Raw genomic sequence first — 20,796 nt, 5'->3', positions numbered from 1 at the left:
AGAATGCTTGTATCTTGGCCTAAACCGCAGAACAGAGTCAAGAACTAGGTGACTCTGTACCCTCTGTGCCCCGAAGATGATGAAGACTGATGAAGAGAGGGTCTCAAAAGCCCCCAGACCCAATTCCCAGGGGGTGGGCCAGGGGGTGGATCAGGGCAAAAGTAACAGGGTGGACACACTTGGGATTGGACAGATGGTATTATAAAATGTAACATCTCAAGCACAGCGAGGCGTGTCATGTAACATCTCTTGCCTTGGCACAATTAAACCCTTTCCTTATCTCACCCTTGATTAACTGCTCCTGAGTTTTTTTTCTTAGCACCAGCGGAGCAGGCATCACTCAAAATGATCATTTTGCTTCATGAGGATCAGCGTGGCCAAGTCAGATATGGCAATGCACTTTCTGAGCCCTTTCTAATAACCAATGGTGTGAAACAAGGCTGCGTTCTTGCACCAACTCTATTCACAATCTTCTTCAGCATGATACTCCAAAGGGTCACGGCAGACCTTGATGAAGAAAACGGTATCTACGTCCGATATTGTACCGATGGAAGCCTATTCAACCTAAGGCAACTGAAGGCCCATACTAGGACTTTAAATCATCTTGTCCAGGAGCTGCTTTATGCTGATGACGCCGCCCTTGTTGCCCACACAGAAGCAGCTCTGTAGCGTTTGACATCCTGCTTTGCAGAGGCTGCTGAGCTTTTTGGGCTGGAAGTCAGCTTAAAGAAGACAGAAGTTTTCTACCAACTTGCACCTCAGGAAGTTTTCTATCATCCCCATATCATCATTGGCGAATCAGAGCTCAAGTCAGTCCAGCGGTTTAATTATCTGGGAAGCATCATCTCCTTGGATGGTAAGATTGACAAAGAGATAGACCACGGGTTAACAAAGGCATATAGAGCTTTCAGAAAACTCCATAAAAGAGTTTGGTGTAATAAACACCTGAAGAAAAGTACAAAGATCGGTGTTTACAGAGCCATTGTGCTGTCTACTCTTTTATATGGATCCAAATCATGGGTCATTTACCGCTACCACTTGCGACTTTTCGAACGCTTCCATCAGTGCTGCCTCCTTACAATCCTAAACATCCACTGGACTGATTACGTGACCAATGTGTCTGTTCTTGAACAGGCAGCAGTTACGAGTATTGAGGCCATGTCGCTGAGAACACAGGTGTGTTGGGCAGGGCATGTCTCCAGGATGGAGGACTACCCCCTCCCTAAGATTGTGCTCTATGGTGAATTTGCCACTGGCTGCCGCAAGAGAGGAGCCCCGAAGAGGAGATACAAGGACTCCCTGAAACAACATCTCAGCCTTGGCCATATTGATCATCATCATTAGTCTACTCTGGCCTCCAGTCGGGAGACATGGAGATACACTATTCATAACGCTGCTGCTTCTTTTGAGAACATGTCCAGAATCATTCTTGAGGAGAAAAGACAACGCAGAAAGAATCGTGTCTTGCCAATACTGCCTAACTGCTGTGTCTTTTGCAACCGGACCTGTCTATCTCGCATTGGCCTTTTTAGCCATCAGCACATTTGTAGCAAGCATGGGTAGAGTCCTTCCCAAATCTTCGTTCACGAAGCCTAGCCATGATGATAAGGCTTTGAAAGAATATTCAGACTCCCAGCAGACAGATTATCTCAGTATAGGACAGTCAAAACTACACAGTTTTATAATTTACAGATTACTCTGCTTTGTGAGGCTCTGAACTTCTTCACAACTGAGACTTTTATGTATTCAACATTGAATATATTCAGCGAGTTTTGTAGGAACATGCTCAGAGTTGTCAAACTATAAAGGCCTCTCTCATATGTATGAAAATAAACTACACTGTGGGAAACAGTAATTAAATATTGGCTCAAACAAGCATTTAATGTGAAATAACAAATCACTGGCTGTTATTGTTTAATGCAAGGGCATGTAGGTTTGTCTAGTGTCAGCAAAACCATGAGAACTACTGAGCAGAAAATTCATTTAGCTAAATTTAGAATCTCCTCAAAATGACAGAAACTCCCATTAACTTCAGTAGAGCCAAGATCTCATGCAGAACTCCTAAATTTAGTACAGAACTCGAAACATTCATAATTAGCAAAATGGGAGTTCTGAAATGGTGGGAATGGCTTTATTTATTTTCCCACTAACTCTTATTCCACTGTAATCTGAACAATCATTCATTAGAGAAATGGTTCTTCTGCTTCCCAAGTTCTTTTCTTAAATCTTGAGAAGATTTTTGAGCAAAGATTCTTCAAGTCTTGTACTGCTGATAGGATTTTAGTATGCTCCTTGAATCAATAAATGGTAAACTTCCTTCAAAAATCTGTTTTGATTTTCAAACAGCTGACGATAGGCTGTTCCCTGCACCAAAGCAGAGCAAAAGACATAAATCCTTTGTCAGTGTGAGAAAAATGTAGATCTACATTTTCATTCATTCATGCCTGGCTTCCACCCAAACACCAGAAAGGATTTCTTGTTTCCTCCATCAATTGTAAACCGGAATGAGCTTATATCTTCTTCCTCTTAAGAAGGCAGCTGTTGGGCAAATGATTTCACAAAAAATAATGCTTGTGCATACTCTGCAGTCAGCTTTAATCTGTACGTCCACAAACTGTAAATTGTGCGGAACTGGATCTCTGTCAGCTGACTTCTTGCAGGCAGAGCTGTTAGCTTCAATTAAAAAAGCACAAGCACAAACACCAAACCTGCTGACCGCCCTGTATGCAATTTCACCTTCTTTGGGGCTTTTTTTTTACGGGCAAAGGAATTCAATATGTAGGCCTTGAACGGATCAGTGAATTTTTGCATTTTTTGGGTCAAGTCATAACAAAGGCTAACTAGGTAGCTGCGGTAACTTTGATAAGCTTATCCTGCAATTTTTTTTAGGAAATCTCATGACTCTCATAGCAAGTACCTAAATTGCCCTCCTACCTACTAGAATTCTTATGCAGCCATGTAAACCTCAAGACACTGCTCAAATGAAGGGTAAACTTGCTAACATTGTAGATAGAGGCCTTTAGTAGTGGATAAGTGGTTTTCAGATATGTCTATCAACATTGCCTAAGTAGCGATTCCTGTGATGTGTGCATACTTGCTGCTCTTACCACTGGCTGGAAGTGAGCTGAGACCTTGGTGGCACTTATGAAGCAAACAAGATAAGTGGTATCTTATATTCACACAAGTATCTAATGGTATTTGTCACAATGAAGAATATACAAGGTGAAGAATGAACCAAAAGACTTCCCACAGAGCTGTGTTTCCAGTACCACCCAGTTATGCAAAGCTTGAAGAATATGTGTAAAAATAGGCATGATGCTTTTTTATGTATGTATTCCTGGATATTGCTCCTTAGTTTATTCTTCTTCCCTATTATAATTTTTTCATTGCCAAAAAGAAAAAAAAAACAAACTAAAAACCCAACTGCTTACAGGTCTCTAGAGTAGAAAGCTGCATCTGAACTACATTATATTAATTGTCCATCAATCTGTTGAGCTTCTGAGTGCACTGGTATTTTGGTCCCCCCAACATCCTGTGAGCGAGTCCCACATTTCAGCTATATCCCATATGAAAGAGAACTTCTTTGATTCTTCAGCATGCTGCTTGATAACACCAGCATTCTCTGAAAACCGGAAGAACTTGAAAAGAAGTACGTTTCATACCAATTCTCAGAATGAAAGAAGGCATCTTTCCTGAGAGCTACTGATTGCCTGCTGGCATACAATTTGAACAAGGTGTGTCATACCAAGTTGATCCTCCTTCTAATTTAGTGCCTGGCTACCTCTAGGATACATCTAATTTTGGATATCATGTGCTAGAAAAATAGAGATTTGTACAGAAATGTCTCATAAATAACTCACAGTTTCCTCCACCTCTGCTCACTACACTTGCTTACTTTGCCAGGGCATTCAGAAGCTGCTGAACGATTGTTTCCTTTGCCATGGAAAACTGAGAAGAAGAGAAGCCTCTAGGAAGGTCTGCCACATGCTGACTGGGAAAATGAGGCTTTCTGAAGGTCCTTTTGTCCTTTGTTCACCACTCACCAACCCTGCTTTCCAGAGAACAGCAAGTGTTTCTTTATTTTTTTTTTGGTAAAGTGATAAAACAGGTTTTTGTCATCCTATTCTTCTTCCTATGCTTCTTTTAGCAGAAAAAAAATCCAGCAGCAGGAGGAAAGCTCTGTTTGTATGAGTTACCTCCTTTCAGCAACCTGGCTGAAAGGACCTTTTCCATTTTCCCCCAGATCTATTTACCCAACTGCTTAAGGAAATTTACATTCTTAAACAGAAGTTTGTTTGCTCTTTTTCTTTTGTTTGCCTTCATGAGGAGTCAAAAACTTTCAATCTTTAACAATCTTAAAGCTTAGTTTTCTAATTATAGTTTCTGTGCATTAAATATAAAAATACATATTTTGTTGCTGTTTTTTCTTTTTCTAAAGAAATAATGTTCCTTTAATGACCTTAGGATAATTGCTCAAAAACACATGCACAGTGTCAGTAGTCACTTTAAAAAATTTTGGGTTTGTATTTGACAGCACATCCCAAAACTGGGTGTTGAATATTTCTGAAGACAGATGAGAAGTGCCTTTACAATATGTTGCTATTCACGGCCAGAGTCACAGTGAGACAGCAAGCACTCCAGGCAGAGCCTGAGTTAAATTTCCCAGCTAGGATGGGTATGTGGCCCTGCACAGGTTGTCCCTTGTGCAGGATGGTTCAACAGCACCTTCCGTTTCAGGTGACTAGAAAGAGCCAGATTTGAAGGTAGCACCACTGCCCTATCTATGCTATATTTACCATACAGATTGCCATCTCCTGGTTGTGCAGCTCTCTCTACCCGTGGCCAAACTAAGGAGTTCAGGGGCTGATGTCCAACTGGCTTCCTTTCTGAAAAAGTAGAGGAAGTAGCTACCCATGGATCACTTTTCATGAGTGGAAGACGTTACCACTTGACCTGTAAAAGAAAGGGGAATAGGTTTCTTAGGGTTTTTACAAGCCTTATGTAGCTTTTGTTGCAAGGGGGGTTTCCCTGAGATGCTGTGTTATGGAGAACCAGAGAAATTTCATTGTCTGTTGTCTAAGAAACATTTCCCCACCTGAATGAAGACCCAAGGACAACATCTCCCATAGCTCAGAGTTACTAGTAAGCCTCTGAAGTGCCTTCTTGGGAAGTAACATGCATGTTGGCAAAATCTCCCACCAAGCTAAAAGGGATGTTTTATTATTTGGGAATGGTCACTAGGAAATCCTGAGCTCTGAATCATCCACAGTTGTTATCTTCAGAACTGCCGTACCTTCAAACCAAACCTGTGTTGGGCAGTTGCATGATAGACAGGACACAGGTTTGTTGATTCTTATACACTCAGTTTTTCCAAATTTGGGTGATACAGTTCTGAAAAGATCAGAGAGGCATTGCTTAGCTCCTAGATCAGCAGCAAACTTGATTTAACCCATACCAGGGATATAAAGGTCTCAATTCCAAAAGATGGTTTGCTTTGACACAGAACTGGCAACATGTTTCAGACCTTGCACTTCTATCTGAGAAGAATCTGATACTTCTGCAACTGATGGTGCTCCTGTTCTTGCAGATGGGGAATAGAGGCATCGCATGTCATGGCATCATGTTGCCTTTCCACAGTTACCATATGCCTTGTCACTACATCAGATTCCTGCTGCAGAGCTGGGTATTTCATCAGGGGACGAACCTGGAATTCCCATTTGTATGAATGCAAAGGTCTGGGAACAAGCCCGGTGGACTAGGATACTCCTAAAATGAGTATCATTTCCCCATATTTACATACCACAAGAGGTGACATTGCAGTGCTGGGTGACTCAGATATGGGCTAAAGTTCCAATTGCACCAGGAGGGAGGGATGTGCATGGTCTCTAAAGCAAGTCCGGCTTGCTGCCTTTAAGGGAAGACAGGCACAAAGTTACCCACTGCAGATCTGTATACTTGGATTAGCTGGAGGTACCTCAGTACATCTCTGGTACGTATTGAAGTAATTTCAGGACAAAGCATGTGATGATGATAAGCATTCAGAAACACAGATGTGTACCCTATCTTCCTAAGACTCCAGATGGCAAACTGAGCAGCTGCTGCCTTTCTCCCTGTTCCTTATGCTCTTGTGAACCCAGTCTGTGATTTCGGCTGGTTTCCTGGTGCCTCCAGAGGTCCAGCTCCACAGCTAGCCTCCACTACACAGAACTCCACCACATGCACTCTTTCTTAGACCAAGGACCAGAAGCTTCCTTGATTTACAGAATAATTCCTTCTTCTGCTGCCAAACAGGGTCTTCAGTATGGGGTATTTGATAACTTACACTTGGGGAAAAAACCCAACAAGCCAGTCCTCCAAACGTCTTTTTTTCCTAGAAGATTTCCGGCAAGATGTCCTCCAAAGTCCTCAATATTATCCTGAAGAAAACACATAAATGCAGTAGCCTTTTTCCTTTCCCTAGGAGTGGAAAATGTTCTACTGCTGCCCATATATCCCCTAGGAACACCTTGCCCTGTGAGGTATTCTTAGACCTTGCAAGAATGGAGAATAGATGAACAGATAAAGTGCTTTGTTTGAACCTTGCTGAGACCTTCAGACAGTTCCTCTCCTCTCAAATACAATTTTTCATTCATAGTTTCTTTTTCTCGCTCATTATGACTGAAAGGTTATAACAGGAATGTTTTGAAGGAATTTGGACAACCATGCTCTTCATGCAGAGCTGACAGTTTTACCAACCTTGAACAGTGGAAAAAAATTTGCTTCACTAGTCCTTTGTAGGAACTGTGTTTTGGGTAAAACCTTAATTGGCTTGTGATTTCTTGGACGTATGTTTTGGGTTTTTTTTCCTGAGGACCCATCAGATCTGTTTTCAGTTGTTGCTTAGCTAGACAGTTTCTCTTAAATTCCACTTTCTACACACAGCTTGTAACTTTCCAATTTTGAGGTTCCTGCTGACCTATAGTTATACTCTAGCTGAGGTTACACTTGAAGGTCAGTGGGAAACAGTTCCTCATGTGCATTGCAAATGCATACCTATTAGGTGGTGTTACCTAGCAATCATTAAATTAGCTCCTTTCTAGTTGTTCTGATGGCTGTGTCTCTCAGAACCACAGAATGATTGAGGTTGGAAAGGACCTCTGGAGGTCATCTGGTTCAATACGCCTGCTCAGTCAGGGCTACCTAGAGCCAATTGCCCAGGACCATGTCCAGATAACTTCTGAATATTTCCAAGGGTGAAGTCTCCACAGTCTCTCTGGGCAACCTGCGCCAGCGCTCAGTCACCCTCACAGTAAAAAAGTGGGTTTTGATGTTCAGATGAAACCTTCTGTGTTGTTGTGCCCATTGTCTTGTGACTTGTAAGTTGTTCAATCTGGAATTCAAACTGTCACACTCCTTTTGTGATGTCCCAGAATGGTTTTGTTCTTTCTTTCTGAGACACTTCCTGTTTTCTTCCACAGCTCTCCTTAATCCACTCTTCTTGTGGTTGAAGCTTCTCCAAAGCTAATTTTGGAGATAAAGATTACGTCAGTTCACAACTTCTATCACATTTAAGGGTTGATATGTTGCTACCACCTTTCAACCAAGACACTGTTCTTATAACACATACTTACACCCAAAGTAAAGCTCAAAGATTATGTTGGAACACGAGATTTCTTGACCAGCAGTCACTTTAGGAGTTGGAGTGGAAATAACAGCTGTGACTGTTCTGATTTAAGAAAAGCCTTAATTCTGCTTTCCTTTGCATTTGATGCTCTAAGCAATAGATGTGCTTTTGTGCCTTGCTGAGCCCTACTATGCCCTGTTTTACTCCCTGCAGCTACTGTGCACTGCTTTGGATTTGAAGACACAGTGAGAACCAGCAAGATCAGAAGACAGTCATCATAGGGTCCATCTGTAGGGACGGAATTTCCCATCCATTTTCAATATTCAGAGCTGAACCACGAGTTTGTGTACTTGTTTGTAAGGCACCTGTCTATGTAAATTCCAAGTCAGTGCAAGTAATCATTTGGGGGATGTAACAGGTTAATTTATTCCTGTGCATGTTTTATTTTGTTCCCATTTAAAACCTAACATTATTCCTTTACATTAAAACCATTATCAGATCTCTGGAGTTAATGAGGCAGAGAGACTAGAACACAGCAAATTTTCTTCCACTGAGCTGGAAAAATGTAGTCATTGAAGAAAAGACATCATTTGTTATTCCATTGGTCTAAAGGTTGTTTGCTTATTTATTTTTTTATTTGTGGAATAAAATGAGAATGACATGGCAGATAATTAGACCTGGAATGACATATCTCAGAAGGAATTGTAGAAGCTTTGGAGATATCTGCTATTTGAAATGTTGGCTGATGCGTTAAAAATCTCTGCTTTTAGCGTTTCCTCCAGCTCCTGGAAGAGGTGAATGCTGAGTAAAGCATCAGGCCTCATCAGCAAGGTACCAGCTGCAATGCCAGATGGGGTTTGGTGTCTGTGAAACTTCTTTGCTATGTCACAGCTCTGCCACAGGCTGCCTACTGTTGCTTAATGTCACCAGGGATTTGGGGGAAACCTCTCCCAGCAGCTCCATGCAGAAGTTACTGCTGGAACCAGAATATGGCTTCCTCTGCACCTCCTCAGTGCTTAGCTCATTGGTAAACGTACAGTCAACATGCATGTATGGACATGTATGCAGGTGTAGATATATCCTAAATAAACCTATTTTCCCACAGGGATGAATATTTAGTTTGTTAACAAATCAATCATCTATTCTGATGACTAAACAGGCACTAGAAACTAAACTTTTCAACTCTATATCAAATCACAATTATCAAGGTAAAATCAAGCTAGCCTTGTCAGTTGCTGCATTAGTTACTTGAACTCAAGGTGCCTGAAAATGCTGCAAAATTTCTGGAAGGATGCAGAGTGTGCCAACACTGCTGTCTGCAGTAGGATGATGAGATACCCCAGCTCTTACTCATTAAATAGCCTCACCGTGACTATAGACTGTGCTAAAAGCAGGTCTGTTGACAGTGTGCCATTCCTTGCCATTGGGGATGGGAATGATGGGTGACTCTGTGCCCCAAGGGAAGACCCACCACCTCTGCTGGCCTTACTGCCCCACAGATCATGCAGGCAAGGGTGGGCATCTGCTGTGCAGAAAGTCATCTTCACCATGGAAGTGGTTTCAGTTGTCTATACTTGAAAACAAGTCTGAATGAGGGAGTATCTCACTCACATGTTAGGCATGGAGAAATAAGTATTTAAGCTACTTAAATGCCACTTGATTTGTTTCTTTCTTAGATTTCTAATTATTTAGTTTCTACATGATAAAATGAAGTCTAAATCCATAAAGATTTGTTTAAAAAGGGTAAGGTTCACTGTGAAAATATTGCTAATAATCTCCCCAAGCCCAAAATATTAACAAGCTCCAGAAAATGACACTTTATATGAAGATGGCATGAACTTCTCTGAGTTGCTTTGACTTGTCAGCACCAGACTATAGAAACATTGACTAAAATGAAAAATTTCTAGAAAAATTTTAATTTTAATTGAAGACCCATTTTAATTGAACAGATGTTGACTAGATCTAATATACTTCTTACAAAGTAAGATCTTGAAAAGAGTCCCATTAGTTTAGAGACACGAGTTTTACTTTGTTCAACTAAGAATATCTCAGAGAGCAGAAGGACAAGAAGATTTAAAACCTCATCTTCATCAAGTCTAACATCAAAACCATTTTTGTTTAACAGTTTATTAAACAAAAGGGAGCTAATTTCTGCATGTATCTCCTTAGAAACTAATACTGCTGAGCTCATTATACCTTCTTTCACATCAAAGATACAAAGAAATCCGCTCTTTTTGGGTCTGTTTCTTCTGCAGGGAATCTTAGCTGGGCACCCGGGATTCTGTAGTGTTTTATTCATTTTAATACCTTGCTCTTTAAAATTTAAAGGCCTTTTAGTGAATCTACTGTTCCCAGAACGTTGTAGGAAATAGACAACAGATATTGTAGCTATTTCTTCAAAAGCCCTCTATTTAAATGTCTCTTAGCATCAAGGGTCTTAATTTCCTTGAAGTTACTCACAGTTCAAATAACCTCGAAAAATAGGACCTTGCCTTATGATTTACAGAAACAGCATCTGAACTTGTATTTGCATTAGCAAGAATGCAAAGAATTTATCTACTCATGGATTTTCTGTCAGGTGTAGTCTCCACCTTTCTAAGACCAGATTTCATCTAACTTAATGAATGTGTAAACTAAATGGTTCTTTAACACTTTTAAAAAACAAATGCACAAACTAAACTTTAAAAAAGGTATCTCAGATTGGATCCCGAGGAATATGAAAAATTTCCAAAGGAGAGACATATTGAGTACAGGGATTCTTTCATTTGTTTTCCTCAGGCCTGTGGGGAAATAAAACATTTTAATTGTATCGAAAAATTTTGTGCAAACTGCTGACCCAGAAGGATTGCCCTGGAAATAATTTGTTACAGGCTTCTTGGTGAACTACTGTGTGAGCTGACACATGGACATCTGCTGCTGCTGGAAGGAGAATTCAGTTGCAGACACCCTTCAAAAACTAAAACCTGATACAAAGCTGCTGCAATATTCAGCACTGGAATCTATGAGAAACATAATTTAATGATATGGCACACTTCTGAGTGAGGCTGCAAGAACTGGTTCTTTGGGGATCAACATGTTTTGTTTTCCAGAACAATTATGTCAACCTGTGGAATCATGTAAGAGAAATCCCTAAGAGAAGGGTAGTGAAGGCAGCTTTACAGCTGCTGTGTGCTGCTGGAGCAGGGAAAAAATATCCTAGCCCTGGAATAATAATTCTAAGTGTCAAAATTCTTGTGTGACTCTTTGAAAGACTTTTTAAACACTGACTGGAAATAAATAAGTGTGCTCCTGTGCTCTAACAAGAACTGTATAGGGAGGAACCAGGGACATGTAAAATCATTTCAGAAGATGAAATACATATTTGTCTTCTTCCATGAAACCATGGCAATATTCTGTAACAACAGGAAAGGCAGATGCTTGCTCTTGGTTGTTTAATGGGCAAAAGTATAATGCTTTTTCATGTGCCCTACAGCAAAACCTCCATGCACATAGAACAAGACAGAAAACCTGTATGAGTCAAAGAGTCATCTTGTTTATATGACACATCTAAAAAGCTCTCTGCCAGCCAAGGGTGAGAATGTGTGCAGACACTTTGACAAGGTAGAGCAAGACCTTCTTAGGATCTCCTGGGGAATATGGCAATGTTCTGTCAGTCCTGAGGGGACTGCGGTCTGCTCCTAGTCCAATCCCTTCTGTTGGTTGATGATCTTACCCCCCCACAGCATTTCCTAAAGCTAACTCCAGTGTGCATGGTAGATCCCGTAGTCCGTAGAGAGTCTGGTCGGGGGGAGATCTTGCAAGGAGCTGCAGTAGAGCACGGGAGCACTTCTTCTGCATGCCCATCTTGGAGCATCTGTTCATGTGCAAGCTCTGCCTGGGAAGCCTGAGGAACAATAAACTCAGTGCTAAGTGTTCCCAGAATGGACTTGGGGCTTTTGGCTTGAGCTGAGATGCTGTGTGAATGGCAAACTTAGAATCTTGGTTTCCCATTTGCTATACCCTCTCCCGCCAGCAGCGATCACTCTTCATGCCATGCACCGGTAAGATGGAGCATGGGCTTGGCTCAGAAACCACTGAAAGCCTATGGCTAAAAATTTTGTGATGGAGCTGGGGGAGCAAGGCATTGCCCAGCGAGGCATTGCAGATGGAGCAGGTACAGGTGACTGCAGAGTGGCATGAAAGGCAACATCTCTGAGCAGTGGGCTTCTCACGTGGGCTCATTTTGCTGTACTTGCTTGCTCTGAGATTGTAAGAAAAATATGTCAAGCTCCCACAGGACTCAAAGCTGTGTCAGAAAGCTTATGAATGTTGCATGTCTCCCTGCAATTTGCACCTTTCAAACTTCTCTCTCTACTGCTGAAGCAGCAGCAAAGCTACCATGAAGAGAGCTCCTACGTTACCTGCTAAGCTGAAGTGTTATGAAAGAAATCCTTGATTTCAGTTTTTGAAGGAAATACCTGAACACAGAAAAAAACCATGAAGAAAATAGAATTGAATTGATCTGCCTCATGTCAGCTGAGCATTAAACTGCCTCTGAATTCCTTGCATGTGAGAGCTGTATTATGGCATATGTATTTCAGTGAAAAATCCCAAATCACAGAGTTGCTTTTAGCAACAAATCTCATTAAATACTGCGGTCACTTAAAGTGGATGCAGGTCAATATTCAGTAAAGTCAAAATTAAGTACTTCAAAAATCAAGTTTTAACAAGTATTTACACCATAAATTCTCACTTTCAGCAGCTTCAGTGAATAGTAATACTTTAAAATATCTGGTTTTTACTGGAAAATAAATCAGTCCACTAGCAGATTTTACTTTTACAAAAAATACATTACAGCTTCAGGCAACCTGATTAGTGAGCCCAAACTATAACTCTGTGATCAGGAGCATCTTCTCCATCTATAGCCCAATGGGAGAGAGCCTACAGCAGTTGTGCAAGGGCACAGGGGGAAACCCCTGCAAAGCAGGAGGTAACAAACCTGCCCATTGTTCTGTGAAGCACTACTGTACAGAAATCTCAGCCCCAGTAGCAGGATCCACCTTAGCTGTAAGATGGATTTTATAAACTAATGGATAGTGTGGTATAACTTGGTTATCTGCAGGAGCAGGTAAGTGGATCTGGTGATGCAAAGGCTCTTGAAGGCCTATGTGCCTATATCTCTGCTTCATCCATGCATCCTGGAGACATTATTGATGGATAGCTCTTATTCTGAGATGCCTTTAGGCCACCTCTCTAGGGATGTAGCTCAAGGAGTGCTCTCGAGGGCCATAGCTCCCTAAGTTTCCATCATATTGGTTCATACAAGTAACTTTCCCCTAATTCTGCTGCTTTGCTTGGTCTATCTCCTTCCTTTCTTCTATTAAATTGAACTGTTTTTATTTTTGTCCTAAAACAGCATAAGCCTTTTTTTCTAAATAGATAGGTTGCTCATTTTCCCCTGGGTTTGGATACCTTTTCTTTACTTTCATCTGCAACAGGCCCCAGGAAAAATACTGACAAAACACTTGACCACACCTACCATAACTGGTTCCCGTGTAAGACACGGGGGTGTTACAGAATTAGACAAAAGAAAGTAAACCGGGGCAGTTTAGCTGATAATGCTGTTTCCTTGTAAGGTTATAAAACGTAGCAATGTGTCCTAATGAGAGAAACCTCTCCTTTATCAAGGGAACACTATTTTTAACCAATTCTTTTAATTGACTTGCAGTAACTCCTTACATGGAGCAGTGGATGTTGAACCATCTCAAAATGCTCTTCTTCTCTAACTTCCTGCAAAAAGAAAAAAATCTGTTCAGAATAGCTATAATTTTTGTATGCTAAAATAAAAATTTCAAATTTGTATTTTGGCTTTAGTTCTGGCATGAGTTGCTGTAGCGTAGTATGAAATTAAAAGGGAGGACGAAAGAGTCTGTCCTTTATATTTACTGTCCCTCTTACTCTCTCTTTGAAGCTCTGTGTGGGGATGTGTGTCGAAGAAACAAAATTGTCTAAGGGTCCCAAAATAGTCCAAATGAAATATGGTTTATTTTCTAATTTCTGTCATCTCCACTATCCTGATTTTGCTGTATGAGGGGCCATTTTTTTTATTGCTCCTTTTTAAGAAGTCAGCACATACATGAGAATCCCTGTAAGCTGAAGTCTTCCTGATTCTTATGTGGGGATGCAAAGGGAGATGGTGAAAAAGGAGAGGATGGAAAGGGAGAAGATGGAAAGGGGGAGGATGCAATGGGAGAGGCTACTTTCTATCTGGGTTTGAGGGTGTCTTGCAAAAGTCAACCTTTCACCAAAGAAACTAGTTAAAGAAAATACTCATCCCTCCTGTTCTGTTCCCTAACGCCCTGCAGGTGTTGCTCCCCAAGATGTCAGTGCTACTTGAGGAGAGACAAGCTCTCTTTAATCACCAGGTTATGCCAGGTTGCCAAACAAAGATGCTAGGTAGTGAGACATGGGCTGTCTGCCTTTTATATGTGGGTATACTCTTCTTGTATAGTGAGAGTCTCAGGCATTGAAATACTTTCAAGCATTGCCAAGAAGCAGAATGCCTCACAGTTCTCCCTCTGGGACAAATTGTTCTGCATTACCCTCTCTTTAAGCTGAGCCTTGAAGTTACATTTTAGCGCTGTATGATCAAGAAAGAGTTTTTCTCTGCATAAATTTAATCTTGTGTTCAACTAACTTGCAGGTAAGCAAGAAATCTATTTTCTTCCCTATGCACGGAGGACTTACATTGCAACCTACAACAGAGCAATTAGTGTTACAAAGAGTTAGGTGCATAAATTCAATCCCCTAGATAAGAAGTACATATTAGCTGCATGGTTATGAATTAGGTGTGTTATATATATAGAAAGCCTGTCCCCTGGACAGTTGCCAAACGTAAGAGCAATCTGTTCTCTATGAAATGCTCAGCTTAAAAAAAACAACGAGTCAAAGTAGGCTATATCTGTCCATTTACAGTCCAGGAAGTCCTTGCATCTGATCTAGCAGTGGTAATTTTCAAATGTCTTTAACAATAAAAGTAGACCTCTTTAGTTATGAGGTGAGTTTGCAATGTATGCTAGTAAGCAGAACTAACATCAAGAAGATTGTACTGAGCAATCTGTTCTCTGCAGCAGGGTAGTAGCACATAATCAACTTAAGAGCTCAAGTTCATTGACTTTCAGTAGGGCTCAGTATCCTAAGCTGCTAAACTATGAGACAATTTTGGTGAGCCTGAATGGTGCCCTCACACCAGACCTCTCCCCAAAGGGTTATCGTGCACTGTTTTTGGTGAGGTTATCCATGCTAGGACACAGTGCCAGAGTTTTTCTCATGTTGCAGGACACAAAACACCTTCCTCTGACCTGGAGAAATACCTTCCTACATACTCAGAAGTAATAAATTCCCTTTCTCTATCTTAAGCCACTCAGCACACCTTCATGAGGGATATTTGGAAACATTACCTGCATGTGGGCAGGCCCCTGTGCCTCTTTGCTGGGATATAATGCACAGGACATGTTTGCTCATCATCCAACAGCAGATGGGCCAGAGTTGTGGTGCCCTGCATGTCCTGCCATAGCTTCGTAAACTGCCCACAGTCAACTGTGTGTTTTTAATAACACAAAGGTTCCAAGCAGTCTGTTAAATGCAGATATTTCATAGGTCTTTAAAATAAGTAGCTGGGATCTGCACCATGTTATGACTTCCGTTATATATTTAGTGTGCTCTGGAGTGGGATGGACATATATTGTGAGGCAAAGCACATCTACAGGGTGCACTATGTCTCAGCTGCCCCCATACTTAGCTCACTCCAAAAGAGAGCTAGGGAGGGAACTAATGTACAGTGAGTGTGAATGCTCAGGGACTCTGGCAGCCTCAGCTGTGGACTGCCACACTGCAGTAATGTAATGTGCTTGCTGCATCCCCAAATACTTTTTCAAAAAAAAAGTGTCCTTATGAACATACCAGACAGTAGGAAGTATTAAAACAAAAAAAAGTTCCTCCCCCTCCACATGGGCACTGTCCTTTTTTAATTTCATTTACTCAACCAGATATTGTAAAATTACCCCAAAATCTAGGACAAGCTGACTAGTGCCTTCCCAGAAAGAACTGCATCCTCTTCTGCTTCTCATACAATGAGGTCATAGCCCTTCTACTGGTAAACAGCGGACTTCTTTGTTAGTTCTTTGTATTTTTTCCCCCTTCTAGTATATCTAGAAAAATTAGTCAAGTGGATGTTTTGTTGTCTGCACTTTTTCCCCTGTAGAATGTGCTCAAGAGCATCAATATTTTAATTGTCCTATATCAATACTTATGACACCTAGCTTATTGTTAAGTGTCACTATCACAGTTTTGGCAATCACTAAGCAAAGATTAAATTTACACTTTGCGAAATTTTATTCTTTGCTGTCAAAGAGGCCACATTCATACTGCATGTGCCTGAAGTGTGACATTCAGGAGTAGAAAGAGCTCCCTCTTTTTCTTTGTGTATGGATGTATAACTCTTAAATTGTTTACACCTACAAAACAATGCATTATGAGACTGGCAATGATAGCAGAAAGTTTTCAAGGAAAATAAACCCAAGCAAAGCCTTTTCTCAGTATTCTAAATCATTTCAATTACAGAATATATTATATTTTTTTTCCTAAAAAAGATTTCTGTACAGATAGATGGGAATGGTGATTAGCTTTGCAATGATAATGAGACCAGTAGTTCAATTCCTAAGGGTATGAAATGTTATCTGCTCTTAGAGTACAGTGATTGCAGAAGAGTCATAAAGCCTCCTAAATCTGTATATCCCAGTTAAGTCCTCATGTCTCTATCTTAGTAAATGTAGAACAACCTTTTAAAATCCCAATTCTGATATCAGAACTCTTAGGATTCTCCAGCCAATACAACACCACAGCTCCCCAGATGATTTTTGCCTGAAGGAAAACTACATACAGCTTTTTCCATCAGTTAAGTGCATTAACTGAAGAGTGCTGGAAATCTGCTGCTATCTGCTGACATCTGCTACAGAAATCTCACAGAATTACAAAATGGCTGAGGTTGGCAGAGTCACCAGGAGGTCATCTGGTCCAACACCCCTGCTCAAGCAGGGCCACCCAAAGCTGTTTGTGCAGGAGCATGTCCAGACAACTTCTGAATATCTCCAAGGATGGAATCTCCACAGGCTCTCTGAACAACCTGTGCCAGTGCTCAGTCACCCTCACAGTAAAAAAGTGCTTCTTGATGCTCAGGAGGGAACCTGCTGTATTAGATGCTGCTACCTGGTATTTCAGTTTCAAACCCAGCCTGAACATACTCTGAGAGATTTATATTCTTGTTACAGCAGGGAAATGACAGTTTTCCTGATAGCACTATCTCTCCTGCTGTCAAGGAGGTCAGCTGTTTTATTGTTAACGTCATGGCTAGGCTTCGCAAACGAAGATTTGGGAAGGACTCTACCCACATTTGCTACAAGAGCGCTGGTGACTAAAGAGGCCAATGTGAGATAGACAAGTCCAGTTGCAATAGGCACAGCAGAAAGACTCCTTGGATAGTATTGACAAGACACAATTCTTTCTGCATTATCTTTTCTCCTCAAGAGTGATCCTGCGTGCTTTCTCAAAAGAAGCATCAGCATTATAGATGGTGTGTCTCCAGACCTCTTGATTGGAGGCCAGAGTAGACCAGTGAAGATCAATGAAGATCAATATGGCCAAGGCTGAGATGTCGTTTCAGGGAGTCCTTGTATCTCCTCTTTGGGGCTCCTCTCTTGTGGCAGCCGGTGGCAAGTTCACCATAAAGCAGGATCTTAGGGAGGCGGTGGTCCTTCATCCTGGAGACGTGCCCTGCCCAACGCAGCTGTGTTCTCAGCAACATGGCCTCAATACTTGTTCTAGACAGATGTATTGGTCACATAATCTGACCAGTGGATGTTTAGGATTGTACGGAGGCAGCGTTGATGGAAGCGTTCTAGGAGTCACAGGTGGTGGCAGTAGATGACTCATGATTTGGATCCATATAAAAGAGTAGACAGCACTATGGCTCTGTAAACACTGATCTTTGTGCTTTTCTTCAAGTGTTTATTTCGCCAAATCCTTTTACGGAGTCTTTCAAAAGCTCTATATGCCTTTGCTAAGCTGTTGTCTATCTCTCTGTTCATCTTACCGTCTGAGGAGACGATGCTACCAAGGTAATTAAACTGCTGGACTAATTTAAACTGCTCGAAGGCTATTGTTAACACAATGATGGTAACCCACCGGGCTGAAGAGGTTCTGTTTGCTGTAGCATGCATCTTGTACACTCATATGGCCTATTGTGAAAGGACCAGGATATCTCACCTTTTTATATTCTAAACTTCAAAACATTTCTATGCAATATAGAAAGGTTGTTGTCTTTATGTTTTAGCTTGGGAAGCTAGAGACAAGAGAAAGTAAGTAGTTTGTCAAGGGATACCCATACGAGTAGCTGCAGTAGAGGAAGGCATTAATCCCATTTCTCAGAGACTCTCTTGCAGTCCTTGTTCTCAGGAAGGGTGTGGTTCTTCTCCTCACCTGGTGATGATGACATCCTTCACTAAAAAAAGACTTTATATAGTGCCAGCTGGATAAAAACTTCCCCTGATATAACTCCCCTGCTGTCATGGATGCTGGATGTCACCGTGGTTCACTGAGGACATACCTCAGATGAGTCTGGTTCACAAGTAGAAGTACTTTTCATTTCATTTTGAATTCTAAGGTCAAAACAAAATGTTGATGATATTTACTTTTTATATCCAGAGTATTTGATGCAACATTCAAAGTGGTTTTTTTCTTATTTGCATGCATTTTACAGTTGTAAAAAAAGACTAAACAAAATATTGATCCAGAAAGAAATCATTCTCATTAGATAGATTTCAGACTGAAGAAACTGAAATGAAATATCCTGAGCTGTTTTCAGAGAAAGAGAACCAGTGAGTACTAGCTACGGGTCAAGTGGAAAATTACAACTAGACTTTTATTATGTCAAACTTCCACTGCCTTTGCTAACTAAAAACTTACAATATCAGCTCTTCTCCTGAAAATGGTTGCATGGCAGCAGAAATTGTGTAAAGGGATGTAACAGGCTCCCTCTGACTTAAGAGCAGACAATAGGCTATAACAAGGGCAGGTATTCTACGAGCTAGATTTTTTTTGACAAGAACATTCTTCCTACCAACCTCCATCTCTACATCATAAAATAAAATGCTGGCATTAGCAGGCACCTTCCTATTTGTAATTCCTAACAATGTTAGACAAACTCTACTGCCTATTTGTCAGCCCTAACCAGAGAGCTCTCACTGGAAATGAGTAAGATAAAGGGGTTTTGTTGTGTTTTCTTACCTCAGTGCTCATAGGCCAGTTATTTTTTTTGCTGGAATAGGAGAAAAGTCAATTGTTTCTCTAACTTCAGCTTTCATAACCCAGCAGCTAGTCAGTGATTTTCAGTAGATTTTGTGGTTGTTGGGTTTTTTGTTGCTGTTGTTTGGTTGTGATGGTTTTTTTGTTTGTTTTGTTTTGTTCTTTGTTTGGCTTTGTCTAGATGCCAGGGCTCTTTCTGGCATCTTTCTCATCCCTTCTGTCAGGATGAGTCTCACTTTTGCACATTGGCACACAGGTTCACCCTGCCATAGTGGTGGGATGTTGGAGTGTTCCTGAGGCATCAGTGAAAGTTGTGATATTAAAAACTTCTTAAGTTCTGACATGAAATCTACAGGAAATCAGCTGTTTTGGCATATTAGAAAGTATGTCTGAATTAGAACTATAGGTTACATCATTTTTATCAAGCTTTAGAAACATTCTGTTGACATTCTTAAGTATCTATTTGTAAAATAATTATTTTCTGCCCTGAAATCTAACTTTTCTTTAAATAAACTTATACCTAAAAATAAACATTCATTACTTAAGACTCTTCCCAGTATTAACTTTGTTTTTTCCAATCATAAGTAGAGTGTCACTAATATGCAAAAATACACTGGCATATCTTTAGATTTTTGCAACGTGTAAGATTCACAGAACTAGTCATACATAGATTAAACAAAATGACAGGCTGGAACATAATTACTACTGAGGAAACAACTGCCTTGCCTTCCTCTGTGAGATACATAACAGAGCTTTATACATCTCTTAAATAATAGCTGGCATCGATTGCACAGCGCAGTTTTGGGCTGTATTCTTGCTTTTGAACCCTACAAGCGAAAAACTAAAGCATTAACTTTGTATTTCCTGTTTGATTTCTCACCTCCAATCATTGGGGTGAAAGCTTGCTACTTTCTTGACTGGCTATTTGTAGCAGAGGCAGTGTCTGACAGCTCTGCTTGCTCAATCTGTGCAGTGGTTGGTGAGGGAGGAGGCACTACTGAGCTCATCTCAGCCCAATAACTGAGCAGAAGATCCCTGGAAAACCGAGGTAGTGAAAGAAATAGCATGAAAGCCTCCTTTCAAGGCAAACTTTGCTGTGCATGTTAAAAGGTGGCCATGAGAAGAGTTCCCCCTCCACCACCACCAAGACTCTTGCTGGTGACCTGGGGAGCCAGGCTTCTGCCAGGGTGACAACACCAGAGCACATGGCAATATGGAACTGTGTAAAGAGATGTGTAGATATATATTGTACTTCATCAGAAAACATAGGTGTTTCTTTTCCTCCTACATCTTCAGTATGACTAGATGGATGGTTACAAACACTCCCTGAAATGCTTGTACCTCATCATGAATGGAGTTCTATTTTCTAGCAAGCAGCTGACTGTAGCTTCCTTCCAAACACCAAACACCTTCCACCAAACACCACTTCGTATCTACTCAGGCTAAACTATTTTCCTTCTGACATATCTCTGCTAATGTCTTCTCACGTTCCACATCAGGTTCAAATCTGACTTGTCAGCCTTTAAAATCCATCCTTTAATTTCACATCTGCACACAACTCTTGTCATATTTCCTTCTCATCTTCAAGACAACAGAGACTACATCTTCCATGTCTTTCCATGATCCTTCTCTTTTATGCCTGCTACTGGAAGCTCCACCAAATAATCAATATCTCTCTCATGAAGATCTCTGTCAAGCTCTTCAGTAACAAATCCAAGAAAGGAAACAGTATTTGCTTTCTTACATGCTTTCGTCATTCCTTGTTTTCATGAGGTAGAAGCTGATTATCATTTAATGTTAAATTTATTTATCTCACGCCATGTTTCTAGTGGATGAAACTAATAAAAGGATAG

The sequence above is a fragment of the Neopelma chrysocephalum genome, unplaced genomic scaffold, assembly GCF_003984885.1.
Source record: "Neopelma chrysocephalum unplaced genomic scaffold, ASM398488v2 Primary Assembly neopelma1_22, whole genome shotgun sequence".
Taxonomy (NCBI): domain Eukaryota; kingdom Metazoa; phylum Chordata; class Aves; order Passeriformes; family Pipridae; genus Neopelma; species Neopelma chrysocephalum.
Note: the sequence above shows the minus strand (reverse complement) of the source record.